We start from the raw sequence: 16,788 nt of genomic DNA on the forward strand, positions 1-16,788 counted from the left end.
AAACATACATAACTGTTATAAAAATTGTCAAAATACTTAAATTGCTTTCTATTTTGTGTAGAGAAACGTCTTTTGCATGTATCTTAAAACAATTAAACACCCCATTACTCAGCAAATCCAAGTAGCAACAATCAATAGATTGAAGATGACATGGAGAACAAAAAATAATGGAATAGATTGTGGTATTTTTGCTATGAGACACATGGAGAAATATGATGGGAAGAGACCATGGGGGTGTAATCTCAAAAAGGAAGGCCCTGAACAATAAAGACAACTAAAATGGTTGAGGTTAAAGTATTTGTGCAAAATCCTCCTCTCGGATACAAACCAACACAGAAATACTCTTATCAAGAAAGCACTGCTATTCCATGAAAATAACGACACTCGTTTAATCGGAGAAGAGTTGATTGATGAACTTAAGAAACGGCAACAACAAATTTGAATGATTTCAAAAGTGACTGCTATGTACTTTAAGATACTTGTTATGATATGGACTTCTGTTATCAGTTTGTAATGCACTTTAAGGTTAATAGTTACATGTTGAATCAATGTTTTAACATATAACCAACAAATTTTATTATTACCAAAACACACATACAAACATACCATCACAAACATACAAATTTTATTACTACTAATCTCTGAGTGACACACATAAAAACACACCATGAAACACCATCACATACTAATCTCTGAGTGACATAAGAAACTTCAACTTCAATTCCATTGAGCAATTCAGTTCAAGAATTGCCTTGCCCAAAAGTTTTAACTCGTCAAGCTCTCTCTGTCCTACATCAACCATAAACAAAACAGCAAGATCTCGGATACAACTAGCGGGCATCCGAGTAAGAGCTTTTGTAATGAGATCCATGGCATCCAAGCTGTTGCTAGTCTTTACAAATTCTTCAGTAAGAGTTTCCCGACAAGCTTTATCTACCTCGATTTGAGCCTCAATTCGTCTTCTGAGGGCAACCTTGTAGGATTTGGATGATGATGATGATGATGATGATGATGATGATGATGATGATGATGTTGATGATGACGAGCAATCCATTATTAACTAAAAAAAATAATTTAAAATTATGTAGGTATATGAGTTTCACAAATATGGTGTAGGTATATATAACCAAAAGGCTCACAGACAAAACAAAAGGGTGTCCCACGCATGCCAAACGCGCACGGACAAATAGTAACTCTGTAATAAAAAAACAAAAGGGTGTCCCAAGCTTGGGAAACGCACCGGACGAATAGTAACTGTAATCTAGAGATTACTTGCATTTATATCACCTGTCAGAATTAATTGATCACAATTATACGTCACCTGTCAAAAATGCCAGGAAAATATTATGGTAATGATAGCCTACATCAAAGTTAAGCTATATCTTACAAGATCTTACTATATATTAATACAAATCAAACTTAACTACATTAAGTTTGGTTATTCAATCACACTAACAGTTTCAGAAAGATAATAAAAATGAATTCTTCTGAGAAAACCGTGAAGGGCATCGTGAAAAAAACGATGGATTTTCAGAAAGACAAAGACGACTCTCTGTTGAAGAAAGTCGAAGCGATTAGGGCTACACTCGCTTGGGAAAAAACAAACACCTTCCACTCCTGTAACCTCATGTTGTGGGAAGACGACATTGAGTTTCGAGCAATGGTTGCTGATTATCAGCAACAACAGTCTGAATGCTACGACTCAGTGTGTGAGACCCTGGTTGACACCATAACTACGGTGTCAATCAACATGAGCTTTAAGGAGATTGGGGCCGGGGCGGAGTCTGTGGACAAGGCGGAGTGATGGTGATGTTAGCTTTGCTGGTCTTGGTTTTTTTGTGATGTATTGTAATTAATGGTACTTTTTGTATGGCATCTTTTGATGAATGGTAAATATATATTATCTTAAAATGCTTTCTTAACATGTTTTATGTATTGTAATTAAGGGTACCTTTTGTGATGCATCTTTTGATGAATGGTAAATATAGATTAATGGTTCTCATCTTTCTTTGTTAAAAATGCGTGTAATCAATTAGGTTAAAATATGTAATATAATTGTTCAAAAGAGTTTGTTACGCTTGCAACCCGCTACTGTACAAAGACATATATAAATATCCTAAAACGGTAATAAAAAGCATGTGTACAACAACTCCTTTCTAAACCCTCCTATATATATACTTATATATCTAGTTTTGTTTTCAATAAAAACTCCTTTTTCACCATGGAAGAAATCTCATCGAGGACCACCACATCCAGTAACAGAAGCAATCGATCTCAGGTTTATTGTTTTTGTGGAGTTGAAGCCATTCAAAGAACATCAAGCACCACCAAAAATCTAGGTCGGAGGTTCTACAATTGTGCATCTCAGGTTAGTGAAATTGCAAATAAAGTTGGAATTCATTGTTGACCATAAACCCTATATTTTTTTCAACTTAGGGCAAAAAATGTGATTTCTTTATATGGTCTGGTTGTGCTTATTCCACAAGATCTGATGTGTGCACAAGATGTACAGACATAATTCCTATCTTGATAAGGGCAAATAAGTCATTAGAGGATCAACTTGCAAGGATTGTAGCTTCAAGGATTAAATCAGAAAAAAAAAGTGAAGATATTGTATTTTATTTGCTTCTTGTTGTTTTTAGGGCTTTTAATTAGTTTTGTAATTAAAAGCTAAGAAACTTTGTTATGATTTTAGACCAGCTATTATGATGTATTTTTATGTTTCTGAACGCAATTAAAGGCTTAATGAGTAGTTTAGTTTGAGTGTTTCCGTAGTTTAGTTTGAGTGTTTCCAAAATCACAGTGTATTTACTTCATTAAAAAGAGGTTATTATAATATTTCATTAAAAAGAGGTTATTATCAAAAAGCAATAAAAATATGTCCCTCCTGAGTTTCGAACCCACGATATTTGCAATCTATGTTTAATCACAAGCGTCTCAACCGTTTGAGCTACACCCTGAGAACGTAATAGAACCTCTTCTAATATTTATATAACGAAATTTAGAAGTTTAAAATTTTTATTTTTACCCGACAATTAATCGAGTTATCTTCTGGAAGACTCACAAATCAATTAGTATTGAGCAAATAAAATCTCACAATCTCACCAAACCCTAATAAATGATATGCTAGTGTATTTATTGAACTCTCATCAATCTCAATCCTACCAAACGGCTTCATTAATCTCAGGTGAGCACCAAATATTTTTGCTTTTAGTCAGTTACATTTATTGGCGTTAACTATTATATCGTTGATGACACAATTAATAAAAAAATTCTTGGAAGATGGATAAGTTTTGGATGTCAGTAGGCGACAGGTGCAGTAAAGCATATAGAGATGATGTTGAAGCATTTATACATTTTGCAGTTCGTAATTACGAGGAGACATCACCACCAATTTCTATTTCATGTCCATGTGTTCGGTGTTTGAACCACGTATCTCTTAGTGTAGACGAGGTAGAACATCACTTGTACAGGTTTGGAATTGATAAGAATTATACTACTTGGATAAAACATGGAGAAGCCGACACCAACATTCCAACTAATTATGTTGATAATACTGGGTTTTCCTGCACCTGCATTCCAACTAATTATGTTAATAATAATGGGTTTGTTGACACCACCATTCCAACAGATGCCTGTGAAACTGTAGAAATGGTAAATGCTACAACAGACAATTTCAAAGGCGACAAGAAGTATCAACAGTTTCTACAACTACTTGTTGACGATGAGAAGCCCCTATATAAAGGATGTCTTGACTTCACCAAGTTGTCTGCATTAGTACAACTACTCAACTTGAAGAGCAAGCACGGGATATCTCATAAGTTCGTTGATGAACTTCTGAAATTGTTGAAAAAGATGCTACCTGCAGATAACGAAATGGTAAATAATATGTATGAGGGCAAAAGGATGATGAAGGAAATGGGCTCAGGATACGAAAAGATACATGTGTGTATCAATGACTGCATTTTTTACTATAAGGATTACAAGGATTTGGAAGCATGTCCAGTTTATAACAAGTCAAGGTGGAAGGTGGATAAGAAGACTAACAAAACTTACATAAACACGCCCGCTAAGGTACTGTGGTACTTTCCCATTATTCCACGATTCAAGCGCCTCTTTCAATCAAAGACCACAACAGAGAATTTAACATGGCACGCCACGAGTACCAATAAACTCGGTGTTTTACGCCACCCATCAGATTCACCAGCATGGAAAGCCATAGATGACAGGTACTCCGATACCATCGGAAGCGATACAAGAAATCTTCGTCTAGGGATTTGCACTGATGGGTCGACGTACAAACAGGCAACAGAAACCACAGTGTCTGGCATGTTTTAGCAGTCATTTACAACCTTCCACCTTGGATGTGTATGAAAAGAAAATTCATCATGCTTTCCTTATTAATATCCGGAGTGCCAGGATACAATATTGATGTGTTTTTACAACCTTTAATTGACGATCTAGCATCTTTATTTGAGTCGGGGAGCCAACATATGATGCATATACACAAGAAATGTTTACACTACGTGCAGTTGTGTTATGGACGATTAATGATTACCCTGCTCTTGGTACACTATGTGGTTGCCCTTACAGTGGATTCAAAGGTTGTGTGGTGTGTCGGGGCAACACTCAGTGTGTTCGAATTTATCACACAAAGAAGCAGAGTTATGCTGCCCACAGATGGTATTTATCACATGACCACCCTTTCAGAAAATAAACAAAGACGTTCAATGGAAAAGAGGAGATGAGAACCGCTAAAGAGCCTATGACAGGGGAAGAGATATACGACGACGTCAAAAACATTTACAATGAATGGGGAAAGGGATCTGAATCCCTAAGTGGGAGTAAGAGGAAAAGGGTTAACACAACGCCGCACCAATATTGGAAGAAGTTCAACATATGGTACCAACGGCTCAGCTATTGGAAGTATTTACCTGTCCAACATTGTATTGATTTGATGCATGTTGAAAAGGATGTGGCAGAAGTATTGTCGGGACGTTGTTGAACATTCCCGGTAGGACAAAAGACGGATTGGTAGCTAGAAAGGATTTGGAGTTTTTAGGGATTAAAAAGGAGTTGCAACCGAAAACAAAACGCAACAATACAGAACTGCCTGCAGCATGCTTCACATTATCAGCGCAAGAAAAAGACATGTTTCTTGAAACACTGTATAAACTGAAGGCTCCACTAGGGTATTGTTCTAACTTTTCTAGTTTGGTGAATCTTAAAGAAAGGAAGCTACAAGGCCTTAAATCACATGATTATCACATGCTTATGCAACAGTTTCTGCCCCTTGTAATACGGTCCATCATGCCAGAACCAATGAGAAATGCTATAATCAGGCTTTGTTTTTTTTTCAAGTCAATTTGTAGCAAAGAAATCATTGTAGAAGAGCTTGATAAGATGCAGGAAGAGCAAATAGTTACACTGTGCCTGCTGGAGAAGTACTTTCCGCCAATTTTTTAATGTCATGGTTCACTTAACCGTGCACCTTGTTAGAGAGATAAAATTATGTGGGCCACCATGTTTTCGTTGGATGTATCCCTTTGAAAGGTGTATGAAGGTTATCAAAGGGCATGTGCGAAACAAAACTTATCCAGATGGGTGCATTGCTGAGGAGAACATTGCGGAAAAACAATCGAGTTTCTGAGCGAATACCAAAAAAATATCAAGAGTACTGTTGGTATTTCACATGATAAGCATGATGATAATGGGGAGACAATTCCTGTCACAGGCGTTAAATCAGTTGAAGTTTCTCCTGATCTTTTCAAGAGAGCACATTTCTATGTGCTGCAGATTACGCCTGAAATAGCGCTGTATATCGAGTAAGTATTACTAACATATATACTCTAAATCATATATATATATAAATATATATAGGGTGCAGTTACTGTACGCTAATGCCTTAACGTACGGTAGCTACGCGAGACGTTTAAAGACAAAAAACAAAGCTAAAAACCTAAAACGCTAAGCAAACGCACCCAAAATTAATATATACATATATATATATATATATGTACGTATGTGTATATATATATATATATATATATATATATATTAATTCGCAATATATTATACTCTTACTTGCAGACAACACAAGACCTCTTTGAAAAACCAAATGCCTGGTAAACGACAAGCATTGCTGGAAAAGGAGCATACTTTAAAGTTTGGTGACTGGTTACGCGACAAGATAGATCAATTTATTAAGTCTTCTATAATTTTTAAAATTCTTTTATAGTTTCTGCAATGTAGGTTAAGAATCTAATCTTTGTAATGAAATTCAGGTTGAAAGAGAGCTAGCGGGCTCCCCAGGTTCTGTATCGGAAACCGTAAAGTGGATTGCACACGGAGCACACCGCAACGTTTACAAATACGACTCGTACGAAATCAACGGTTTTGAATACGAAATCTCATGATGGTAGAGTTTACCAGAACAGCGGGGTTGGTGTAGAGACGGATGACATGCACATAAAAAAAGACGTGGTGACGTATAAACTTTTATTTTGGGGGTTTGCAAGAGATATGGGTCCTAGATTATCATACTAAAAGAATTCCGGTCTTCATGTGCCAATGGGTTGACCGTAAACATGTCAAATATGATATATTCTTGGTTACACATCGGTCGACCTAAACAAATTTGGCCACAAGGATGATCCGTTCATTTTGGCCTCGCAAGCACGCCAGGTGTTTTATGTTCAAGATCAGCTGGATAGAAAAAAACATGTTGTCCTCATTACTCCACCCAAAAATTATAGGCATTCGTATGACGAGGTCAATGAGGAATTTAGTACGGTAACTTTCTTTTATGTGGGTAATACATTGTCACTTGTACAACCAAATCAACTGCTTCGTAATGAGTCCCCGGATGATTACTGGCGGCCCGGGAAAAGCCTACAACTAATCGTAATGGAGATTGACACCGATGTCGGGGTTGTCGACCCAGCAGTTGTGTTCGTTCGGCTAGTTAGATGTAAATAATGTTTAAATATAGTTGTGATACATGATATCTTCCTTCTTTACTTTGTACTTATTAATTCAAACTAAAGAAATATTGGTTGTTTTTAATACTATTACTACTTATACGTACAGGCCGGTTTGTTGAATTCATTTCATCTTCTGGCTATTTTGGTCAATTGGTGTCAAGTTCAAACATACATCATGTTACATCGATAAAAGTCACAATTGACTTGTAGTGTACCATAGTAAGATCAATAAAGTCATTACACTCATAACAGACTCGTGCTATATCAAAGTTACATTAATACAAAGAAAGCCCAAAAATGCATCATTTCTCGTCTGATGGTTTTGTTTCTTGCACAACCTCTATTTGGTTATGTTTCAACATACTTTTCAACAGCTGGTTTCCTGCAAAACATTATCAACTCATTTTATAAAAAAAGACCATTATGCCCTTCTTTTCACTAACCTGCATACCAAAATTGTACCCTCCAGACTTTGAAGAAGCCTTTGAACAAATAAAATTCAGTTTTTAAAAACCGCTTCCAAACTTAATGCCATCACCAGTAACCTTAGATTTAAGATTTGGTGATGGCATTGAGTTTTAGAAAGGATTTTATCAAAATCTAACATCTTTGGGAAGTTTAAGATCTGTGGAAACCTTAGATATTTTCTGCTTGCCCAAGTTTGGAATTCACATAACATATATAGAAGTGTAATAAATTTCAGTCACCAGTTTTATTGCAGTCATTAAAGTCTCTGTTGTTATATAGTTAGTTGTTGAGTGTATAACTGCATACTACCTGTCAAAATGGTTTCCACACGCTTTGGAAACGCACAGAAGCTAATTAAAACCTGAAAATTAATTACATTTATACCTACTACCTGTCCAAAATCTTGAAAATTTATTTATGTAATGATAGCATACATTCAAGTTAATTAAAATAATAAAAACTAGTATATCACACGCTTTGTACGCTTTTAATACCTGTCAGAAAATCTTTGAAATATATTTATGTAATAATAGCCTACATTCAAGTTAATTAAAATAAAAAAACTAGTTTATCTTACTAGATACGCTACAAATCAACTGAACTACAACAAATTACTGTCTCAACTACCAAAAATTAAATTTTAGGTCTATTTTGTTATTCACTCACACTAACATCTATTTTAAAGTTATTTATAAAAAATCAACATCAACTACGCTTAAAAAACGCAACCAAAATATAATAATAACATTTACAGTTAATAATAACATTTACAATAATAACATTCACATAACATATTAATACCAAAATATAATAACATTTACAATAATAACATTTACATTAATATAGAAAACCAAATTACATAAAACTAACTCCTAGCATCCGATTCCATATCGGAATCTACATCCGATTCTGGAGTCCTGACATCAGATTCCGTATCCGAATCTACATAGAAGTCATTCCCTAATTTAAATTTTATTAAAGGCAAACGCTCAAAAAACGGTCTTCGTGAAAAAAGTGAAAATTTGATCGATTAACCATCCAAAAGTGTTTTTTTCGGAGAACAAATGATATATTGATGTAACATCCCGTTTTCTATTTTCGGTTAATAAATGAGAATATGAGTTATTATGAGTCGGGCTAGTTTTGGGTTAAATGGATATGGGTTATGGACTTGGGTTATAAGGAAAGGAAGGAAAGACCATGGGCTTAAGCCCATGATCCATAATTATATAAACCATTAATCACCATTTAATCCTCATTCTCACATATTCCATACACCACCAAAACACACACTTAAGATCTCTCTCTAGTTCTCTCCTTTTCTCTAGCCGAAACCAAGAAAGAATCCGAGCACCGACCCGAGGTAATACTAGTATGATGTTTTATTAACTTAAACCGTTAGATTTAGTCACGAATCGACGAACCGACACCGTTAAACCGTTAAGTTACGAGATCCGGGTATTATCGGGTATAAACCGAACCTAAGATGATCTAAGGGGTCACCCTAGCTCAGATCTGGATCAAACGAGATGAAAAACAGTGAAAATGGTGCTGAAACACGTTTTTCCGGCCACCGCCCGGTTTTCCGGCACGGCGTCGCCGGAAAGGCGGCTGAGTATTTAAGGATGTCAGAGAATGTTTCTGACATTCTCTGACAAACCCTAACCCTAATTCGTTATCAAATTAAGGGTGATTCGCCTATGTAATTCGTTAAAGAAATCATAGCGAACTAGTTCTAGTTCATGTTCAATTCGTTAAGGGAAAATATAACGAATCACCCTTTATTCGTTATAGTCATTCGTTAAAGGAGATGACGAATTTTAAGGTCCAATTCGCTACATGGACTGATTCGCTACATGAACCGATTCGTCAAATGACCAGTTTGTTATAAGGTCCAGTTCGCTTAATAACCAATTCGTTAAAGGGTTCAATTCCTACATGGATCAGTTCGCTAAGATAACCCAATTCGCTAGGACCAAAGTAACGACTTAGAAGTTTAACAGAAGGATAGAATGGTCCCTGAACTTAGAAAAAGAATGAATTAATTACAATTGAGCCCTTGAACTTTTAAGTTAGTAAATTAATAGTGATTCAAAATTTTAATGGAAAATGTGTTAAGAAAGTTAATGGAAATAAAATTTTTCCAAGCTGACCTGGCAGCTCGACCACAGCCAGGGGCTCTGCCCCTTGGAACCTGCTAGGAGCTGTCGCCCCTAGACCCCATTGCCGGGGGCGCTGACCCCGGACCCCCGTTCGTTGTGGGTTATGAATAAACTAGAAACGTGATAAAGATAGTGATAGTTAATTGATATGTGTAATTGTTATACAGTTAGTCGTACACAGCTCAAGAAAGGAATAACTATAAACGGTGAACGTAACCGACTTCAGGTGAGTTTCTAGCCCCACTTCCTTGTTATGTTTTCGGGGCTGTGTGCATACTCGATGTGATAGTTAATACACTTACCTTAAGTGGTAAGTGTATGCCTTGTATGATTTATGTATATTGCTTGACGGTGCGTGAACGATCTTCGGATATTGCATGTACCGTCAGGAGGTAGTTAAAGATACGATTGATAAGTATGATGTAAGATATGATTTATGTATGAATATATATGATGTATGCATAATGTATGTATGATATGTTGATGGTACGTGAACGCACTTTGGAGATTGCACATATCGTCAAGGAAGTATATAAGAACAGGTATGGTATAGTTGCAGGAAACAAAGGGACCAAACCCTAATAATATCTGTGATGGTAGGGATCAGACCCTAATAATATCTGTGATGGTAGGGACCAGACCCTAATAATATCTGTGATGGTAGGGACCAGACCCTAATAATATCTGTGATGTTGGGGACCAGACCCTTATAATATCTGTGATGTTAGGGACCAGACCCTTATAATATCTGTGAGGTTATAGGGCAAAAGGCTCTTTAAATAGGATGGATAGTTATATATGAAGAGTAAGTATGATTAATGTACACCCCTTCGGGCACGTGTGCAAGTATGAGAACAGATTTTATGTTGTATGATTAACTAGAACTCACTCAACGTAGCTGACTTTTAGTATGCACGCAGGTGAGTAGAATGAGGCAGCTTGCATGAGGGGAAACACATGGCATGATCTTGAAGAAGCTGGCATCTCGAGAAATGTTATGTTATTTTAAAAGACAATGTTTTATGTTTAAATAATTTGAATGCTCGATAAGACAAGAATTATGGTTATGGAATGTAATGGTTTGAATGTTTTTCATGTTCCGCGAATGTTTTAATTAACTCTGATATTTAGAACTGCGTTTATGAGTAAATCCAACACCAAAGTAGGGGTACTGGTAACGGGGCCTTACAATTGACGATTCCGAGATGTTTGGATGTGATTTCATGGATCAATTCGTGAAAAAATGGATCCGTGTACGTTAATGTACGTTAAGGATTAGTGTATTGGATCTTTTCACTACAGTTAATAATAACATACAATAATAACATTCACATAACATATTAATACCAAAATATAATAACATTTACAATATTAAAATTTACATTAATATATAGAAAACCAAATTACAAAAATTTAACTCCTAGCATCCGATTCCATATCGGAATCTACATCGATATCCATATCTACATCCGGAGTCCTTCCATCAGATTCCGTATTCGAATCCGAAGCTACATCCGGATTCTCTTCTGGAGTATGAGAGGGCATGATCCTCTCGTACATGTCATCCGAGGTGTAGGTGGAGTTCTTAAGCCTATGGAGGCGAAGGTTCACCTGATCATGGAATGCCCCATAAACGGACACTGCCTAGAAGTGCTCCAAGTCGTTCAACTCGATGTACGCCACCTCGATTCCCAGCATTACCATTTCAGTGCTGAAATAATCAACAGTCATGTACCCAAGCCACCTAACCATTCGGTTAAGTTGTTGGTATGTGAAGGTTTGAGGGTTGACATAGTCAATATACCTCACCCTTTGATTCCTCCGGACGGCGCCGTAAAAAAAGTGGAATCGTATCGTGAAATATGTGGGGTCGTAGTAGGTGGGGGCTTGAGCACCCGGTGCACGTTCGAGCCAAGCTGCAGCCATTATCGGAAATTATAATCGGAAGAAAGGTGGATTGTGATTGTGATAGTGGATTCTGATTATGGATTGTGATTGTGACTGGTATTTAAACACCATCGGAAACCGCCGGTACATCTCCCTGACAATTTGATTTTGGCGGCACAAGAAACTGTAAAGGCAATGATGACGTCGCCACTCGTCAAATCAACGTGTGGCCATTAATGACGATTGGACGCGCTTAAAAATATTATTGTGTGACCATTTATCACTTATAGCCACACATAATAAGTGTATCCGTAACAATAAAAAACTTACAAAAAATAAAACTAAGATATTCTTTGGTCACACAACCTCATATAAGTGGCCATTAATTACATTTGGACACACTAAAACATCCTTTAAGTGTAACAATTTATAACTTATAGCAACACATAATAACTGTATCCGTGATAATAAAAAACTTGTAAAAAACAAAACTAAGATACTCTTTAGTCACACAACCTCGAATACGTGGCCATTAATTACATTTGGACACACTAAAACATCCTTTAAGTGTGACAATTTATAACTTATAGCCACACATAATAAGTGTATCCGTGACAATAAAAAACTTATGAAAAGCAAAACTAAGATACTCTTTGGTCACACAACCTCGAATAAGTGGCCATTAATTACATTTGGATACACTAAAACATCCTTTAAGTGTGACAATTTATAACTTATAGCCACACATAATAAGTGTATCCGTGACAATAAAAAACTTATAAAAAGAAAAACTAAGATACTCTTTGGTCACGCAACCTCGTATAAGTGGCTATTAATTACATTTGGACACAATTAAAAATATTTTAGTGTGACCATTTATTACTTATAGCCACACATAATATGTGTTTCCGTGACAATAAAAAACTTATGAAAATAAAAGTAAACTACTCTTTGGTCACACAACGTCGTGTAAGTGGCCATATATTTTAAGCGTTTTAGCCACATAACTAATAAATACAATGGTTGTTCGTCATATTTCGCCACTTTATTAAAAATGTGGCTAGAAAATGTGACATTATGTCACACAACGTAATATAAGTGGCTATATCTTTTACCTTTTAGACACATCTCTTATCAATACAGTAGCCGTTTGTCAAATTTGGCCACACTATTAAAACATGAGGCTAGTTAAATGTCACAGTTTGTGGCTAATGCATGTGTTTTTGGTCACATGTATCAAAGATCAAACAAACTATGACTATAGGTCACATTTCGCCACACTTTTTTATAATGTGGCTAGTTTTTGTCACAATTTTTTCAAAGTGTGGCGAAAAGTACCTAACTAGGTATAGAATGGTCACGTGAAGAATAATATGTGTGGCCAAAACATTCTGGAAGGTTTTCAAACATGTTCAAAGACCTTTTAGCCACACATTTAAGCCGAAGTGTGGCAAATCGCCCAGACCACATGTGTGGCCGAAGGTCGATATTCACGTAGTCCAAGTTATTAAATCCACCTACTTGTCTGTTTTATGAAATTCTACCATTTGTCTCACTAATTATCCACCATTTGTCTCTTACTAATTATGCATCTTAATAAATTGTTAAATTCACCATTCTTTAATTTGTTACACTAATAAGTTGTTTCAATAATCGTTAATCCACCATCATTTGAGGACAAATGAGTAACTTACACCATTCCACAAATAAGCTTCTTCAAATAAGCTAAAAAACCATCTTTAAATAAGCTTTTTCACATTAGCCAATATAAGCTAATAAACATAAACTTAAAAAGCTAAACCAAACACTAAATTAAACTTATTTTGTAAAAAAAAGTTACAAAAGCTATAAGCTTCACTAAAAAAGCTAGACCAAACACTTATGAAACTTATGATAGGAAGCATTTCTTTTTCTTTTATATTTATAAGAAATATTTATTTTTCATAGTTTGAAATTTATTATATGAAAAAACAAGCCTTTTTCTTTATCCGTTAGGAGGTTGAAAGATGGAGCCCGACACAACTATGTATATGGGCCCGTAAACCCGTATGTCTCTTATATAAAATCTTTCAAGTTTTCTTAAATTAAACATTAATTTCCAATTTGTAACACCAGATAGGGTTTTCGTAACACCCCTGCCCAGAAGGGCTGACGTGTCACAATAATATGGTTTCTGAACAAAAGACATAATTTTATATATTTATGTATCAAAGGTATAACACATTAGACAAGACAAACTTAAGGTTAATTACACACTAGCACAGTTGAAAATATATTTTATTAGGATCCTGATGTTTTATTCCACGCTCTTAATCCCGCCCAAAGTAACCTATGGACCTGTATATAAAAATTAAAATAACGAAATGAGCCGAATGCTCGGTACGGAATAATAGGCTCAAACAATTAATGATATGATGACACGTAATTTAAATTTAGATTGAACTTACAGTTGATGATACGATGCAAAGTAACCTTATTAAATAAATTAAAACGTATCATACGGATGTACCCATGAGCGAACATAAAACATGACAATATACAAGTAGCTAATCCTGTATATTTATCACACGAGATGTCGACTTGGCATACCCACTATCCATCTCCTTAATAATAATCCTAGGATCGATCCATACGCCTCCTAATAGCCATATGTACCACACTTGTACTTAAGAGACGCCGTGAACTGATCTCATCGTCACGGTTGGTGCACATGTTGTCGATGCTGCAACAACATGCTCGTGGGACACTCCACGAGAAGCGACACTCAAGGTATCCTAATACAAATGATCTTACTCATAACTCATAACAATATATTTTGCTAATATATATATCGGAACATGCGGTAACGAGTATAATCAAACATAATAATATCACATGACATTGATAGCTAAATCCAATGTTTAATCAGAATTGTAATCCAACGGAGAGCCAAGTGAATTGATAATCCAATGACGCGAGGAGTTTTAAATATATATATAAACTTAATGAGTTTATATTACTTTAATATGAATTAACAAGAAGTGAGGGTAAGGATCCGTATCTTTAATGTTCCCTAGTTGTGCTAATTTGTTTATGAGCACTCCAAATTATCTACATAAAATATATCTTCTATTTAGAACATTATATTTAGAGTTTCAGTGTTGGTTCTTAGATTTTAACACTATATGCATGTTCATGTTTATATTTTTAAAGATTATTATATCTTATTAAATTCTATTATCAAAACATTTTAGTTGTTGATGCAAAGTTGTTTATATTTATCCAAAAGTTTAGTTTATAATTAACACTTATTATATATTAATAATTATATAGGTTTCACGTTTCAGAATTCTAAACCTTTTACGAAATAAATTATTTCTGTTACTTATTATATACTATATTATATTTTTATATATGTTTTGAGTAAAAATATCGGTTTCATTAGTTTATAATGTTTAACATAATTTATAATATTTGGATATTTAATTATTATTTCTCGTTTTCTAAGCTTTATTAATTATATCATCAAAATATATTTCATGATATCATGAAATAAGTTGATATGGATTTCATGAAAATTTGTAATCTTCTAAGAACTAAACCATCACATAAAATTTGCTCAAAAATCTGGTTTAGTTATTGAAGGAATAAAGACTTGAAAGAGTTGCAAGTGGTGGGTTTCGAACTTCCCTGATCACGTTTTTAACTGGTTTTGGGTTTAGCCAATTTAACTAGGTTCTGCCTTTATTATATGAAGTAATACTAATGACTAGTCTAACCTTGTTGTTACTTTGTCTTCTTCAACACTTCGTCGGAAAACGAGAGGTTAACCGGAAAACAGTTTTGAGTTCCACGAGAGATTTGCTTAAGTTTAACAGCAAACTAGTAACATCGGTTCCATAGCGCGGTGGTTCGGAGGTGGTGGAGGTTGGCTATGGAGTGGAGACGGTAAACAAGGTAACTATTTTGGTGTTTCGGTTCACTCCAGTTCTCCGGGAAAGTGCAGTTTTCCAAAAAGTTGGTTTGAGTATATTTAGTGAAATCATTTATTTATTAAATATTATACATATATATTTTCAAATGTATTGAGTTCAATATTATATTATATTTGATTTGATTTGATTTTTTTTTCTTTTCAAGTTATTACAGTTCCATTCCCATTCTCAATCCATGACCAAAATGAGCTCGAAGCTTCCTTCGTAACTCCCGGAACTTCTTCGTAGTGGCTCCCCTCCATGCCTCATTTCATAGGGAACCTAAAAGTGGCTCTATTTCATTATATTCCATCCAATCCCAATTCCATTCATTTAATATACTTTTGGTGTCATTAACATAACATATGTCATTTTTAGTCTATCTCTTTCTATTTCTTTTCTATATATGGAATGTTTCAAAATCATCATATAATAATCCAGAAATTGCAATAGAAAAGAAAAAGGGAGGTTTGTGATGATTTTGAAATCTTTTCTACTAGGTAATCTAGTATCCTTATGCATGAAGATAATCAGTTCGGTCGTTGTGGTCGGACTCTATTATGGATTTCTGACCACATTCTCCATAGGACCCTCCTATCTCTTTCTTCTATGAGCTCATGTTATGGAAGAAGGAGAAGAAGGAGCCGAGAAGAGGGTATCAGCAACAACTGGTTTTATTACGGGACAACTCATAACGTTCATATCGATCTATTATGCGCCTCTGCATCTAGCACTGGGTAGACCTCATACAATAACTGTCCTAGCTCTACCGTATTTTTTGTTTCATTTCTTCTGCAATAATCACAAAAACTTCTTTTATTATGGATCTACTACCAGAAATTCAATGCGTAATCTCAGTATTCAATGTGTATTCCTGAATAATCTCATATTTCAATTATTGAATCATTTCATTTTACCAAGTTCAATGTTAGCGAGATTAGTCAACATTTTTATGTTTCGATGCAACAACAAGATTTTTTTGCAACAAGTAGTTTTGTTGGTTGGATAATTGGTCACATTTTATTCATGAAATTGATTGGATTTCTATTAGTTTGGATACGGAAAAATCGATCTATTCATAAGTACATTCGATCTAATAAATACCATGTGTCAGAATTTAAAACGTCAGAATTAAAAAAAAAATGGATGGTATCTTTAGTATTTTATTATTAGTTACCTGTGTCTATAATTTAGGCCGAATATCATCACCTATTTTTAATGATTAACTGAACGAGCTCGACAAACTGGAAGAAGAAGTTGATTATATGTATGGGAATCAAGAAAATTTGAAACTTGAAAAAAAGAAAAAAAAAATGAAGAAAAATACTTTTTTTT

Source organism: Bidens hawaiensis, unplaced genomic scaffold (assembly GCF_021521415.1).
Source record: "Bidens hawaiensis isolate Kalapana, Puna unplaced genomic scaffold, B.hawaiensis_p1.1 tig00045662_1, whole genome shotgun sequence".
Lineage (NCBI taxonomy): Eukaryota > Viridiplantae > Streptophyta > Magnoliopsida > Asterales > Asteraceae > Bidens > Bidens hawaiensis.